Genomic DNA, 14,445 nt, shown 5'->3' with positions numbered 1-14,445 from the left:
ATGTTTTCTAATTTCTAAAATTGCAAAATTATTTATTTGCGATGCTTTATATCCTGAGTGAAGTATTTTAAGACCTGAATTTTTATCGAAAGTGTGATCATTATTTAAAAGATTAACTCAGATTCACTATTTCCATTTATAGCCCTGCGATATTCTTTAGTTCTGACTTCAAAGTTTCTATTGGTTCTACCTTTGTAAAATAAATTACAATCATCTCAATTGAGTTTTTAAACTCCTGTTTTTTTTGTTTGAATTTTGCTATCATTATTATTAAGAATATATTTCTTCATTGTTATTAGTGTAAAACGCCAGTTGAATGGTACCAGGATTGTTTATATATATATAATTTTAGAAGTATCGTTATCCACAAACAGAATTCTACGCCATTGTTTATTTCTATCTTTAGAAAGACCGTTTGAAGAGAATGTGTTTAATTTTTTTATTTAGTATTTCAACTATCAATTTATTAGAATAACCGTTATTAAATGCTATTTGTCTTATGAATATATTGTTTTATGGTTATATGCTATTTGTTTTTTTCAGGTCTTAAAATACTTCACTATAAATAATTTTTAAATTTTAGAAATGAGGAAACATATTAATATAAAAGCAGATATAATTAACAAGAATTTTTTTATAAACTCTCTTTTAAATATTTTCCCACTCAACTGGTCTTTCCCGTCTAACGATCTTGTAATTCCTAATTATTATAAACCCAGCCTACTCTTGTGATGTTTTGGACATCCACAAAAATAAACGATAAATAATAAAATAACGTGCTCTAAAAAATTTTTTGTTTAAACAACGACGGAAGATTTATTGACAGACAGGCCTTGAGTAAACAGATTCCCACGGGAAAGGAGAGACCGGAGGACAGTCGAGTTTGGAACTTGGGTGGATTGACAGCCCCGAGAAAGGGATACAAATCAGAAGTGTTGTTTGAAATTGCAGTTAATTATTGAATTCAAATGGTATTAGAGAATATTGCGGAATATTGAATTAAAGTGAAAGATTATTGATCCGGTGTTTGTGTGAAGTGAAAGTGATTCGACTCAGTGGGAAAACAATTAATAATAATGACAATAATAATAATTGGATAATTTGTAGAGCGCCGTTTTGTAAAAACCCACCTCAGGGGCGCCAGGTGTTGTGCAATCGCGATTGTGTTATAAAGTTGTGTTGATTTAAACGTGATTTCGTATACAGTTCGAACTAGATTGCTTGTCTTAAAAACATGAAAATAATAAAAATATTGATTGCGTTTTAAAATAGAGTGAATGTACTTAAAGGCAGGAAGTGTTTAATCGGGCTAAGTTATTGATTTGGCGAGATGGCATTCTATCCACGGAGACCGAAAACCAGAGAATCAAATAGATTATTAACTGTGGGTTCGAATCCTAACAGATTAGGGAGGTACAATTTTATTTACAGGAATATTTAATTACCCTTTTATAAGCGTAGGGAGGAGGTCGAAAATTAAAGTGATTTAGCTATATAGTGTAACCAGGTAAGTTTCACACGAGGATTTGGAGGTGACTAACAGGGTGAGTTTTTTTATATTATTTATTAAATTTCAGAGGACCCTTTTAATAATAATAGGATACAACCGAGGTACAGGAACCGAGTTTGCAACGCCTGCAACCCAAATAATCTTCCCATAAGAAGGGATACGCTAGACGCATTGTCAATCAGCTGTGAGCGAGAGACGAGTCAACGACCTTTTCATATATAGGCCGAGAGGCGCGGAGTATAGTCAGTCAAAGGGGAAGTTTTGCTAGCGTATGCCGTCCCAAATTGAAAGCGATCGGATACAACCAGACGGAACAAAATGAAAACTTTTCTTCTGTTATTTGACCTTCTAATTTAATACTTTTCATCTATTGTTTGACTTTCTAAGTTACGAATTGGGATGCACAAAAACAAATCTAAAGTCGAAAGAGGGAGATGGTAATCTCCGAAATAAAACTACCAACCGAACGACTTTTCTCAACAGGTATCTTTCGAGAGGTAGGCAGCCTCTTTAAATTAAATGCAAAAAATCAAACCAATTATCCGTTTATACCTTACCTGAGAGGATAGGTATTCAGTAGAAGTTACCCATACCTAATACACGAGGATGCTAGTAACCTCATAAAATAAATACTGGAACCAAATATTAAAATACAGACAGTCCTCATCCCAAATTTGGCATATCGAGTAGACCTTACATATATCTCACATGATAATTGGCTGAATGGGTAGGCACACAACCTATCGTTAATAAGCAGGCAGAATGTCGACAAGATCGTCGTGTGTTATATGTGTATTGACCTAGAAAGGGATGTAAATCCCCGACGGCGTGGGAGTTACAACGTTTTCTGGAGGTGGCACGTAACTTAGGACCTTGCGTGTCACATTTTCGCGACTAGATTCGTGATAAAGGGATGTTATGGTTTTCCCCTTCTACACTCAGTAAAGTAGTTTATCCTGGAGGTGTTTGAGATTGGGGCAATTCTGAAATTGGTGAAGAGACCTGGTTTTCTTTATTCTGGCGTGAAGGTTGCCGATTTGGAACAAGGGGAGACCCGGCCGGTTGTGATATCCAGACACGCAGATATCGATTGCCTTGTTCGAATTATCATCCATCAGTTTTGTTTGGTAAGCGGAGGAGCCAGTCTTAACTTGAAAAAATTCATTTCCTTTCCTCTCCTTCCCCTCCCAAAATATATACATGGATGGCGCCGACAACTAACACCATGAATTTATCGTATGTATATCACATATATAAAATCTAACACTTTATTATATTCACATTACCCTACGATAGGTAGAATCGAGTAGCTAGGGGGGGGTGAGCAGGCGACTTAGAAGATAAGGTTTATAAAATGGTTTTGAAAAACAGCGGTAATGGATTCAACTCACTCTATCTCAAAAGAACCAAGGGATACCACACAAAACATAAATAACTAGGTTTCTAAACCGAGAAACAAAAACCCAACACAACGTTCGGTGAAGCCTTTTTATACTGAACCGTCACGTGAAATGAGTACGTTCAAGGTCGTACGTCACGTAGACAAACTAGGATGTACACACTTGAAGGGGTGTGTAATAAAGAAAAGACGGCAGGGAGGACCTTCCTACCCCGGATATATATATAAGCAAAGCCTTATGGAAAAGTTTGAAGTAGAAAGGGCAGATCATTACACTCTTACTCCTCCCCCCTCCTTCCACTTCTTCTTTCCCAATTGCAATCTATATTTAATTTTTGACTTCGGTGTATACACAATAAAATGTAAACATTATATTTATTTATTTATTGGACAATTTGCATAGCGCCGCTTTTGTGAGATATCACCTCAGGGGCGCTATATTGTAATAATCTACCTTTATATATAGATTTTTACTCTCCTGATGAAGGTGTATATATAATCTAGCTTTAAACTTTATTAGGTACAGTAACAGTTGTAGGTAAAGAATTACCACCAGTTGGTGTAAAATTAACACCTTTTAATTAAACCGACTGCTAATGTCATCGCACAATTACCCTCCTTTTATTCATAAACACGGGTACAATTAATCAATATGTAATAATCTATTATTTAAGTAATCTTTGTTAAAACTGTCTTTAATTGTGACAAACTAAACGATATTGATTCAACTTATAGACATTGACGGTTGTAACACATATTTAAGCACTGCAAGTCTCCTATGAGCTAATTATATTAGGTACGATAACAGTTAATATCAGTTGTAGACATGTAGTCAATAATAGTGTTTCATTTGAAATAATCCATCACAAATACGTAAAATTTCATTTATTCAAACAACTGTCATTCTTATTATGCGTAAATTTAGAATGTTATTATTAATTAACTCCTTCCTGTTCCGTGTTTTAACAATATATATACTCACCCTCTCTCTGTGAATGTTCTAATATCTATATATTAAATGTAACTGTTGTTAATATCACTTAAAATGGGCGAAGCCCAAGCAAGAGCCGCCCGCAGGGCCTAGCAGAAAAAAACCCGCGGAGCGGGTTTTTAACTGCTAGTTATGTATTATTGTCACAAGTGTACTACGGTTTCAGGCTACAATTATGTTATAAATAGGATACACAACATTAGCAACTCTTGTGTAGGACTGCACTAATCTCCCCTCATACCGGAATAAACACTTTTATTATTTATTATTATTATAATGCTATGTTAGCTGATATTTTTTAAATATGCCTTTATTGATGTATAAAACTTAACTAATTAAACGTTTAAGCAGTGCATACTTTAACGAGGTTATTGTAAAATATATTTTTTTCTTTTTGTTTTTGTTTCTTCTTTGTACTAATATATTATTTTTTGTCTTATACAGGGTTTTCCAATAAGAGGTGCTATTCAATCGTAAAATATCAATGGTTTCGTTGCTTGTGTGGCACGTAGCGCTGTCTTGTTAAAAGTAAATGTTGTCCAGATCAATACCATCCAATTCCGGCCATAAAAAATCATTAATCATCTCTCGATAGCGATCCATTTACCGTAACTGTTGCTCCAGTCTCAATTTCGAAAAAGTAAGGTCCAATTACTCCGCCGGACCATAAACCGCACCAAACAGTCACACGTTGAGGATAGAGAGGCTTTTAAATAATAATTCTTGGGTTTTCCGAGCCTCAGATGCGACAATTTTGCTTGTTGACGAAGCCACCGAGGTGGAAATGGGCCTCATCACTCAAAATGATTTGCATTCGATTCACTCAAGTGAATTTTAATAATTTTAATGCGTTGTCGAAGCGTGTATTGTTCCATTTTTATTAATGGCGTAGTTTCTACTTGTCAAATGTCAATAAATGACAGCTTTAAAAGTAACATTTACTGAAATAACGGGCTATTCAAAATAACACCTCTTATTGGAAAGCCCTGTATAATTACATCATAATACAATTTTCTTTCTTCTTTTTATACTGCACTGTCATTAACTAGCATGCACATAAATGACACTGGTGCCGTTATACTGCACTGTCATTAACTAGCATGCACATAAATGACACTGGTGCCGTTATACTGCACTGTCATTAACTAGCATGCACATAAATGACACCGGTGCCGTTATACTGCACTGTCATTAACTAGCATGCACATAAATGACACTGGTGCCGTTATACTGCACTGTCATTAACTAGCATGCACATAAATGACACTGGTGCCGTTAATTCTAAATAAATAAATTGAATTAAGAAGTCATAGTGCATTTATAAGTACATTTGAATATAAAGAAAAATTTAAAAAATATTAGAAACACGATGTCTATTATATTGAATGTAGGTATTCAATACCGCCATAGAATAGTGTAAACAGTAAACAGGCCACATTCAATCAAAACGTGGACTATAGAAGATATTAAAAAATAAATTACAGTTCGCCACTATCGACTAATATTCAGGATCAAATTTCAAACCCCATTACCAAAAGCTTTTAAAATTGGCTTCATCCATTTTATAAACAATCAACAATGGCCGCTGAAAGCCAATTTGTCAATGAATATTTTGCAGCTAAGTAAACCAAAAACCATTACAGCGGGGCTGTTGGTATTATACCAGTTAATGAGATGGGTGCACCTCCACAATATGGTTTTCATATTTCTGGAATATTTCCGCAGCTATAATGATTTCATTTACGACAAAATATCATCATTGGATAAAACTAAACGAACTTGGAAGACTTGCCATTTAGGTGATCGGATAATTCAAAATATAAAGATATTAAAAGCGATTAATTTTTGTGTTATCTATCAATATAATCCACATCCAACGGCAAGACTTGAACAAACCTCACCTCATGAATTCATGCAGCCCTGCTAAGTCAACAAAAGTAGCGAACCACTTGCGCTGATCCATGGCAGAGGTGTTGGTTATGCAATAAATGTTTCACGGAGCTGAGGTACCCAAATCCGCCTGCCAAATTGTTTAGTAATAACACTAATCGACATTTTGACGACCTGCTAGTCAATAAACTAGTCCCAACGAGAGCTCGTACAAACGTAATTCTCTTCTTACTCACGCGTCTTTATTTATTTATTTTTATTTATTTATTTATTTGTTAAGACATACACAGTACAATAAGATACAGTTAGAAATTTTTTAGTTATTACATAGTTGTAGTACCTATTACGTATGTCCATAAAATGTCATTACGTAATTTCGCCTGAGATTGTTATAAAAGGAAGGAAGTGTGTGGATAGATAATAATAAATGAATTGAAAATAAGACTTATAATAAGCTCACGAATTGTAATTGACTGTTAATACATAGGAGTTTTGAAAAATGATGTGAAAATATTTTTGAAATTTGTCATGCTAAGAAATTTAATAAGTTAGTTATGTATGTTAGAAAGGAATCATGAAAGATGTCTAAATGTAGTAATTTTTCGTAATGGGTGTATGTTGTGATTGCGCGAGTAATTACTGAGTTGTTTGCTGCATTGGTATTGTTGGCTTCAATATGAAATAGTGTAGTGTGCCTGGTACGCCTCGTTGGAACATTTAAACCAATGACGGATAGTAATTCGGGACTATCTATTTTATTATTTAGCAGATTATGTAGAAACAACAGGTCTGACAATGTGCGTCTTTTTTGTAAAGTTAACATATTATTTGTAGTATTGTTGTATTTCTTGAGTAAATGTTTCGAAAATTTATTCTGTATACTTTCTACTAAATCTATGTATACCTTATATTGAGGATTCCATATTGTGGAAGCATACTCCAGTGGACTTCTGACCAATGAACAGAACAAAATTTTCAGAGTCTTAGCACTTTTGAAAACTTTGCATATTCTTAATAAGAAACCTAGCATTCTGTAGGATTTAGAAATAATGTGTTCAATGTGCTTGTCAAAAATTAATTTGCTATCTAAGTAAACACCTAGATCTTTACACGTAGACATAGGTTGTAAAGGTTTGTTATTCAAGTTGTATGGATAGATGATTTTGTTTTTATTTCTAGTAAATGTAATTGAGTGACACTTAGATATGTTTAAGGACAATAAATTTGATTCACAATATACGCACAAATTATCAAGATCGCTTTGCAATTCCATACAATCGGATAAACACTGTATAGCTTTATAAATTTTCATGTCATCCGCGTATAAAACAAAGTAACTATTTTTAAAGCATACGGAAATGTCATTTATATAAATATTAAATAAGAGTGGTCCAAGATGCGATCCCTGGGGCACACCTGAGATGATTTCCGTTAAGCAAGATGCAAAACCATTGACAACCGTGATTTGGTGCCGATTATTGACGTATGATGCGATCCATCTATAGAGGTCACCGTGAATTCCTAGACCTAATAACTTTTGTAAAAGAATATAATGATTAACACGGTCAAATGCTTTAGAATAATCCGTATAAATGGCATCTACCTGGCATCGCATATCCATTTGAGCATGAAGAAAATTTGTAAAAAATGCAAGATTTGAAGTTGTTGAGCGATTTTTCTTGTTTGTCTTGTTTGAAAACGAAAAATACAGAAGATACTAGAACAAAGACGTCACATAAGATCTCTTGCTGGCACCAGTATTCAAAGTACAAGACTTCTTCGTAATATTTTCGTTGTGCAGGAGGTTTCTATAGGGTTTTCCTATAAGAGGTGTTATTTTGATATTCAAAGAAACTTTTCCCGTAAAAGATCGATGGTTTCGTTGCTTGTGTGGCACGTAGAGCCGTCTTGTTGAAAGTTAACGTTGTCCAGATCAATACCATCCAATTCCGGCCATAAAGAATAATTAATCATCTCTCTTTAGCGCAATCCATTCACCGTAACTGTTGCTCCAGCCTCATTTTCGAAAAAGTAAGGTCTAATGACTCCGCCGGACCATAAACCGCACTAAACAGTCACACGTTGGGGAAAGAAAGGCTTTTCAACAATAACTCTTGGGTTTTCCGAGCCTCAGATGCGACAATTTTGCTTTTTGACGAAGCCACCGAGGTGGAAATCGGCCTCATCACTCGAGATGATTTTTCGATGGAATCCTAATAATTAATAATAATGAATTTTACTAATTTCAATGCGTTGTTGAAGCGTGTATCGTTTAATTTTATCAATGGCGTAGTTTCTACTTGCCAAATTTCAAAAAAGGACAGCTTCAAAAGTAACATCTACCGAAATAGCGGGCTATTCAAAATAACACCTCTTATTGGAAAACCCTGTACATTTACTTTGTCTGTTTTTTATAACGACGCGCGACGCCACGTCCCAATTATGTATACGGAGATTCTATTCAAGTTCTGTAATTATTTCAGTATTGTTAAACAACCGACCAGTTATGAAATTTGAATTGTTCACATATTTTTAAACAATCCATCCTAAGCCTCGTCTCTAGTGACAACATTACCACAAACATAAAACCAAATGTTTGTGCAAATATGAAACATTGGGGCAGGGCCACGTTTTTGCCCGATGTTTTGAAAACATTCGGTCGCTGGAGACCCGACTTAAAGGTAATTCGCATACAATAGAACGGATCAATATTATTAAAGCGTTACATTCATGTTATAAAATGTATATTTTCTTTTAGAGTAATAACTGTAATTAACATTTATCAATAATTCTAGAATAATATTAGATGGGTTTTAAAAAAAATATATATTTTATAAAAAAGGATAATCTTATGAACGAATAAAAAAAGAGATTGGAGGCGCCGGGTATCGATCCCGGTACCTCTCACATGCTAAGCGAGCGCTCTACCATCTGAGCTACGCCCCCGGTGAACGTTGTCGACAGTTTTACCGTATAAATTCTAAGAGTCAAGTACCAAGGTGAAATAGCAAAATATGTTCTTTTTAGATAGGCGGCAATGTCAACTATGTTGGTGTAGTTTTACTACTTATCATATTTTTATAATTATCTTTGTATCATTGTATCACATTATTATCTCTTCTGACCATGTTTGTATTTCAGTTTTAGTTTCAGTTGCAGATTTAATTTTCCGATGTCGGTTTTTGAAATTACTTTTTTTTAAATTGTGTATAATATATTTATGTAATCCTTTTGGAATTAACATAATATTAGATAATTTAATAAATACACTAAAAAATTTAAAAAATATATTTTAGAGTTGTTGCCTCAAATGACTTCTGAATGTTAACCAGAAGTTGGCCAGAAGCTTCATTCTGCCGTGTGGAATACACAGTAGGTCGTGGTGTCGACCCTGTCGGTAGTTGTTTGCTACGAACATTTTATAACTTTCCATGATCGAGGAGTAAGGCTCTCGACAATCAAGCTAAAGGTCGCGGATTCAAATCCCGGCACGCGCAAGTAAACTTTATTTTATTATTTTATGTTATTTAACAATTTATTCATTTAAAATAATGTATAGTATACTTGCGGCGCTTTCCAGAGTGGAAGATACTTTCAGTATCGCCCTGGTGTAAGAACACCATCCAGAATTCAAACGTTGCTTGAAATGGCTTTAGCTGTGTTTGGTGACCAGATCTTAATAGCCAGGTACCCATACCTTTCTCTTCCCCACCTCCTTCCTCTCCTCACTACATTTTAGTATCACAACATATCCCAATTGGGGATGCCATAGTTTCACTGTCTGCAGACGGCTGGGAGCAGTTGAGACTGTTGTGCGGTAACCACATAAAAAGGAGGTACGGGATGTCATTAAATTAGTTTATTATCTATTGACGATCATAGCTCATTTCAGAGAGAAAATTCTAGTGATTCATAAATCCAATGATGATATGACACAGTCAACGATAGATAATAAATATTCCGATAGACAATTTTTATCACGGCCTACATTATATCAGAAAAGCTTCGGCTGTTAATACACACATTTAAATAAAGTCATTCGCTACGCAAAATTACTGGCTTATAAACCAACGCAATTGAACTAACGAAGTTCTTAGAATTGAAAGAATTCGTATACGCGGCGAGTTGAATCCATTCGAGCCAATGACACTACATTGCTTTGGGCTTGTAGTAAAGACATTTGTTAATATAAGAAGTTGTGAATAAAAATCTCATTAGCTAATTAATTCCCTTTTAGTGTCAGTTAGTAAGTCAATTCAACATTACTTTTTTTGTATTTTGAAGTAACTGTATTTATTTTGGTGTTTTTGAATGTCAATTCATAGAAATACCTCCAGTGTTGCCATCAAATGTCAACTTCTTTATTGCATTACCATTATCGGTCTGGATATCAACAGTGCGACTGTGCTCGAGAAATCGGAATAAAATCATTGGTAGTTACGCCTATCGACCCGATATTGTAAAGTTATCGTTTTCACTATACTAGATCCCCAGTTGTGCATATGAACAATATTACTTTCGAGATTGATTTGTAGCGTATGATGTACATTGTAAAATTATTCATAACTGAAAATCCTAAGCGGGCACTCCTGTATTTTCGTTATTTTACAATGTTTTCGTTATTTGATTTCAGATTAAATTACTGGCTATTCTTTGGGGCACGGAGCACTATTAGTTTTGGAAAGGCTGGATGAAAACATGCAGCAGACCTGGAGCCGATCGAGCGACGTAGATTGGAAACCCCTGCCCTGTAAAGTTCAATTAATGACCATAAAAAAACATCACATGATAGCCACGCATCACTGATCAACTCATTGTTCCATAATGCAATGTATTTGGCCATATTAGGTACTGTTATAGCGTAGTATAAAAAATACGCTAAGCTTTTGTGCACTTATAATGGTAATTTATGCATGAGCATACTATTATTACGATAATTTCGGTGAATTTTGAACGCGATTGTATCGATTCAGATCAATTTAAATAATCCATCTATCGTTAGGTGGCATAAATTATTTTAATGACTTAATGAATAAGACCTCAAATTGTAATATTTAATAATTGAAGACAATATTAGCCATTCTCAAAAAAAAAAATAATTGGAAAAATCAGAAAAGGATACGGTGGCTTCTAAGAATTGAACCCGGGACATTTGCCTAAGCCTTTGCGTCACGGCTGAGGTCCTGGGTTTAATTCTTAGATGCGGCCGTATATTTTTCTGTTTAAACGTTTGAGAATCATTAATATTGTAATCAATGATTAAGTACAATTTATTATCATTGAAGAAGATAATAAATAAATCTAAACAAAACATGACCAGAAAAAAAAATGTAATTTGGAACTGGGGATCGAACTCAGGACCTCTGACTTACCGGGACAACACTCTAAATACTAAGCTATTGAAATATGTTTTTTTTCGTCACTTTTCTCAATTTATACATGAGATCGATATATACAGAAATGCATGTTGATTATACAAAACAGTATGGTGTTCAAACCTTTCTGCCTACTCCGACGGAGAAATGTTGCAAAGGTTAGCCAGTTGGTAACAAACCTGCATTCTTAACGTATCGTTTTCTTTACTAACATTATAAATAACACGTTTTAACATTATTTGATAGACATAATATGATTTCGTATAATGTACAACGTGAATCCAGCCCATTTACAAAATTATTTACCAGCTTATATGCTTCCTCCTTCATGTAATGTATGATTCATGTTTCATCAACGAATTGCAAGACCCTTCTGCACAGCATACCGAGTAATAATACATTACTCTTTTGTATGGAGTAAATTTCAACAACAATCCACCAATCCCGTTTTACACTGTAACATATTTTGGAAATGTTTTTGAGGTCTAAATCTCTTCCAAACACATGTTTCACTAATTATTTTATTTTTCTTACAATAATCACCTTTTAATTTGGTTTCTATTTCGCATGATAAGGACTTAATTACTCCTCAACTAAAATAATTCAATTAATTATTCATCCTAACCTAGCAGCACTCCTTACAATTTCCAGGGAAAACTTGGCTCTTCATTCTTAGCAGGAATCTTCCTATGTTGGTATATTCTAAGTATGGTCGGTATAGTAGAGATCTACCCACGTCGGTATATCATAGTCTCCTTTATTTAGTCTGAGACCGAATACCGTCTTTAATTAAAAGGCAAGAGGCTTCGCTAGGACGACCTTACCATAATTTCATAGAGCCGTAGAGAAAAGAGCACAAGGATGGAAAATATATTTATTTAATATCAACGGTATAAACATACCATTAACTGTGTAAACAAAATACAGGGTTTAGAAGTAGACCAGAAAAATATATTTTTCGAAATTCCAACGTTTTAAGGTAGTTTTTAGGTAAAAAGGTTGAATTTTTTATGTCACAAAATAAAAATTCTTCTATGGAAAAAAAAAAGTTTTTCCAAAAAAAGTTACTTATCTTTTTACTTCTACTATTATGTAGAATTAACTCCCGAAGTTAGTGCACTTTGCCCCCGGACACCCAGTATAAAAATGGCTACATTCAAATCCTGGGTACGGGGTAGAGGTAAGGCTACGATTACGAATAAATTGAATTTTTTTTAAAGGATTTGAACCCGCGACCTTCGGATTCATAGCCAAGCAGCGTAACCTGTGGCGGGCGGGAAGACACTGAGTGGGTGGCGTGGATTGGATGTTCATACAAATCTACAGCTTTATTCCGATAATGACGATTTTTTTCGCGCTTGACTTTCAAAACAAGAGGATGTTCACCGTCTACATCTGATTTCGAAAAACTCTGTATAAATCCCGGCCAACGCCGGGGACTACAGCTAGCTCTCTGTAATTCTTTCAGCATTACGGCTAGGCCAACTTCGCCGGCTTATTAAAAGAAAATTTGAAGAAATAGACAACAACAGGAAATTTCAGCGCAATAATAATATGAAGTGAGTTTGTGGGGACCAAGGAGAGATTAAGAAAGTTAGCATATTTTGCCGGGAACACGATTCAAGTCTTTTCTAAGTGAGGAAATTAAGTGGGAAACTTTAAAAGAGATAGCCAACAAACTAACTACTGGCTACCACACCTTTTCTTGCAGAAGAAGGTAGATATAATGGAATTTGGCATATTGTTGTCTCGGAATACACACTCCACTCATGAAAGTGTGTTGTGTACCCAAAATATGGTCGAAATTCATGCAACGTTTACAAATATAAGTCTTTCTTGAACAGAAGGTCTAGAACAGTGAAATCGATAACTTTACAAATATCCGATCGATAGGCATAACTCACTATTACAAGGATGGTAAAGTTTAATTAGGTCTTAATGATGCTAATGATGTTAATGATGCTAGTTCCAGTAAGACCAGAGGAACTGGTTTCGAGTTCCAGTTGCGACAGTTTTTATATTCTATTTGATATTTTCATTGACTGAATATATTCTTCAAAAAATTTATTATTATTTTTATTTTATATTTTGTGGGTATTTATTTTCATCGACCGAGCTCTGTTTTCTTAAGATATCCCTTATTGTTGCTCCTTGATTGCTTGTTATAATTTAATTAATTCATTTCAGAAAGTTAGAAGTTTATAAGCACTATTTTCGTCGCTATCGTAACTAACTAACCATCACGCCGTTTCCCCGCAGGGATAGGCAGAGTGGACGGACCGCCAAACAACTCGGTCCTGGCACACACTCCTTGCCTCATTCACATTCATACATCGTCTCATACATACTCTTCTATTGTTCTGACTCTCGACATGGCCCGACTCAAGTATCTGATTCACTTGGTCGTGCCATGTCTTCCTCGGGCGTCCCGACTTCTGCTACCATTCACATTTGCATCGTATATTCTCCTTACACTCCTTTCTTCGCTCATTCGCTCTACATGCCCAAACCATCTAAGCGTCCCATTCTTGATCTTACTCATTACGCTTACATCAGCCTTGCACTATTTGCGGATATCCACATTCCTCACACGATCATACATGGTTTTACCACACATACGCCTCAGGGATCTCATTTCAACAGCATTCAATCTACTTTCATCCTTTCTTTGCCAGTTCCATGCCTCATTTCCATACATCAGGGTAGGTACCAGCACTCCATTGTGGACTGCTAACTTCGCTTCTTTGGACAATTTTTGTTAGCGCCAACTGCGTTCAGTCCTCCATTAATGGAGTTACCTGCATTTACCCTTCTTTCAATATCTCTGTCAGCCTTCCCATCTCTCGTAAACATGCTTCCTAAATACACAAATTCATCCACCTGCTCCAAGTATTCCTCATTCACAGCTATATTGCACACTGTTTTCGTAATTTCTCTTTCAAACACCATTACTTTAGACTTACTTACATTCATCATTAACTCATTCTTCACGCATACTTCGTTCATCCTTGACACGAGAGACTGCAGATCATCCATACTATTAGCAATCAGCACCGCATCATCAGCATACAACAGGCAACATACTTTCAGATTACTCAAATTCGCGCCCAATCCCACATCTTTCAATTCTTGCATACAATTATCCATGTATGGATTGAATAACCACGGTGACATTACGCAGCCTTGTTTAACACCTTTTGTGATATCAAACCACCCCGTAAAACCACCGTTCACCCTAACACATGCAACGCTTCCCTCATATAGAGACGCAATTGCCTGA

General features: G+C 35.2%; 1 non-coding gene across 1 annotated transcript; it reads right to left on the bottom strand.

Annotated features, from left to right (window-relative positions):
* Positions 1-8,663: 8,663 nt before the first annotated feature.
* Positions 8,664-8,736, bottom strand: TRNAA-AGC (transfer RNA alanine (anticodon AGC)). The gene has a single exon. It is a non-coding gene; the product is annotated as a tRNA-Ala (tRNA).
* Between the last annotated feature and the right edge of the window lie 5,709 nt (positions 8,737-14,445).

Source organism: Hesperophylax consimilis, chromosome 22, assembly GCF_061612785.1.
Source record: "Hesperophylax consimilis isolate HC1 chromosome 22, BYU_Hcon_1.0, whole genome shotgun sequence".
Taxonomy (NCBI): Eukaryota; Metazoa; Arthropoda; class Insecta; order Trichoptera; family Limnephilidae; genus Hesperophylax; species Hesperophylax consimilis.
This window is presented reverse-complemented; position numbering and strand designations above follow the sequence as displayed.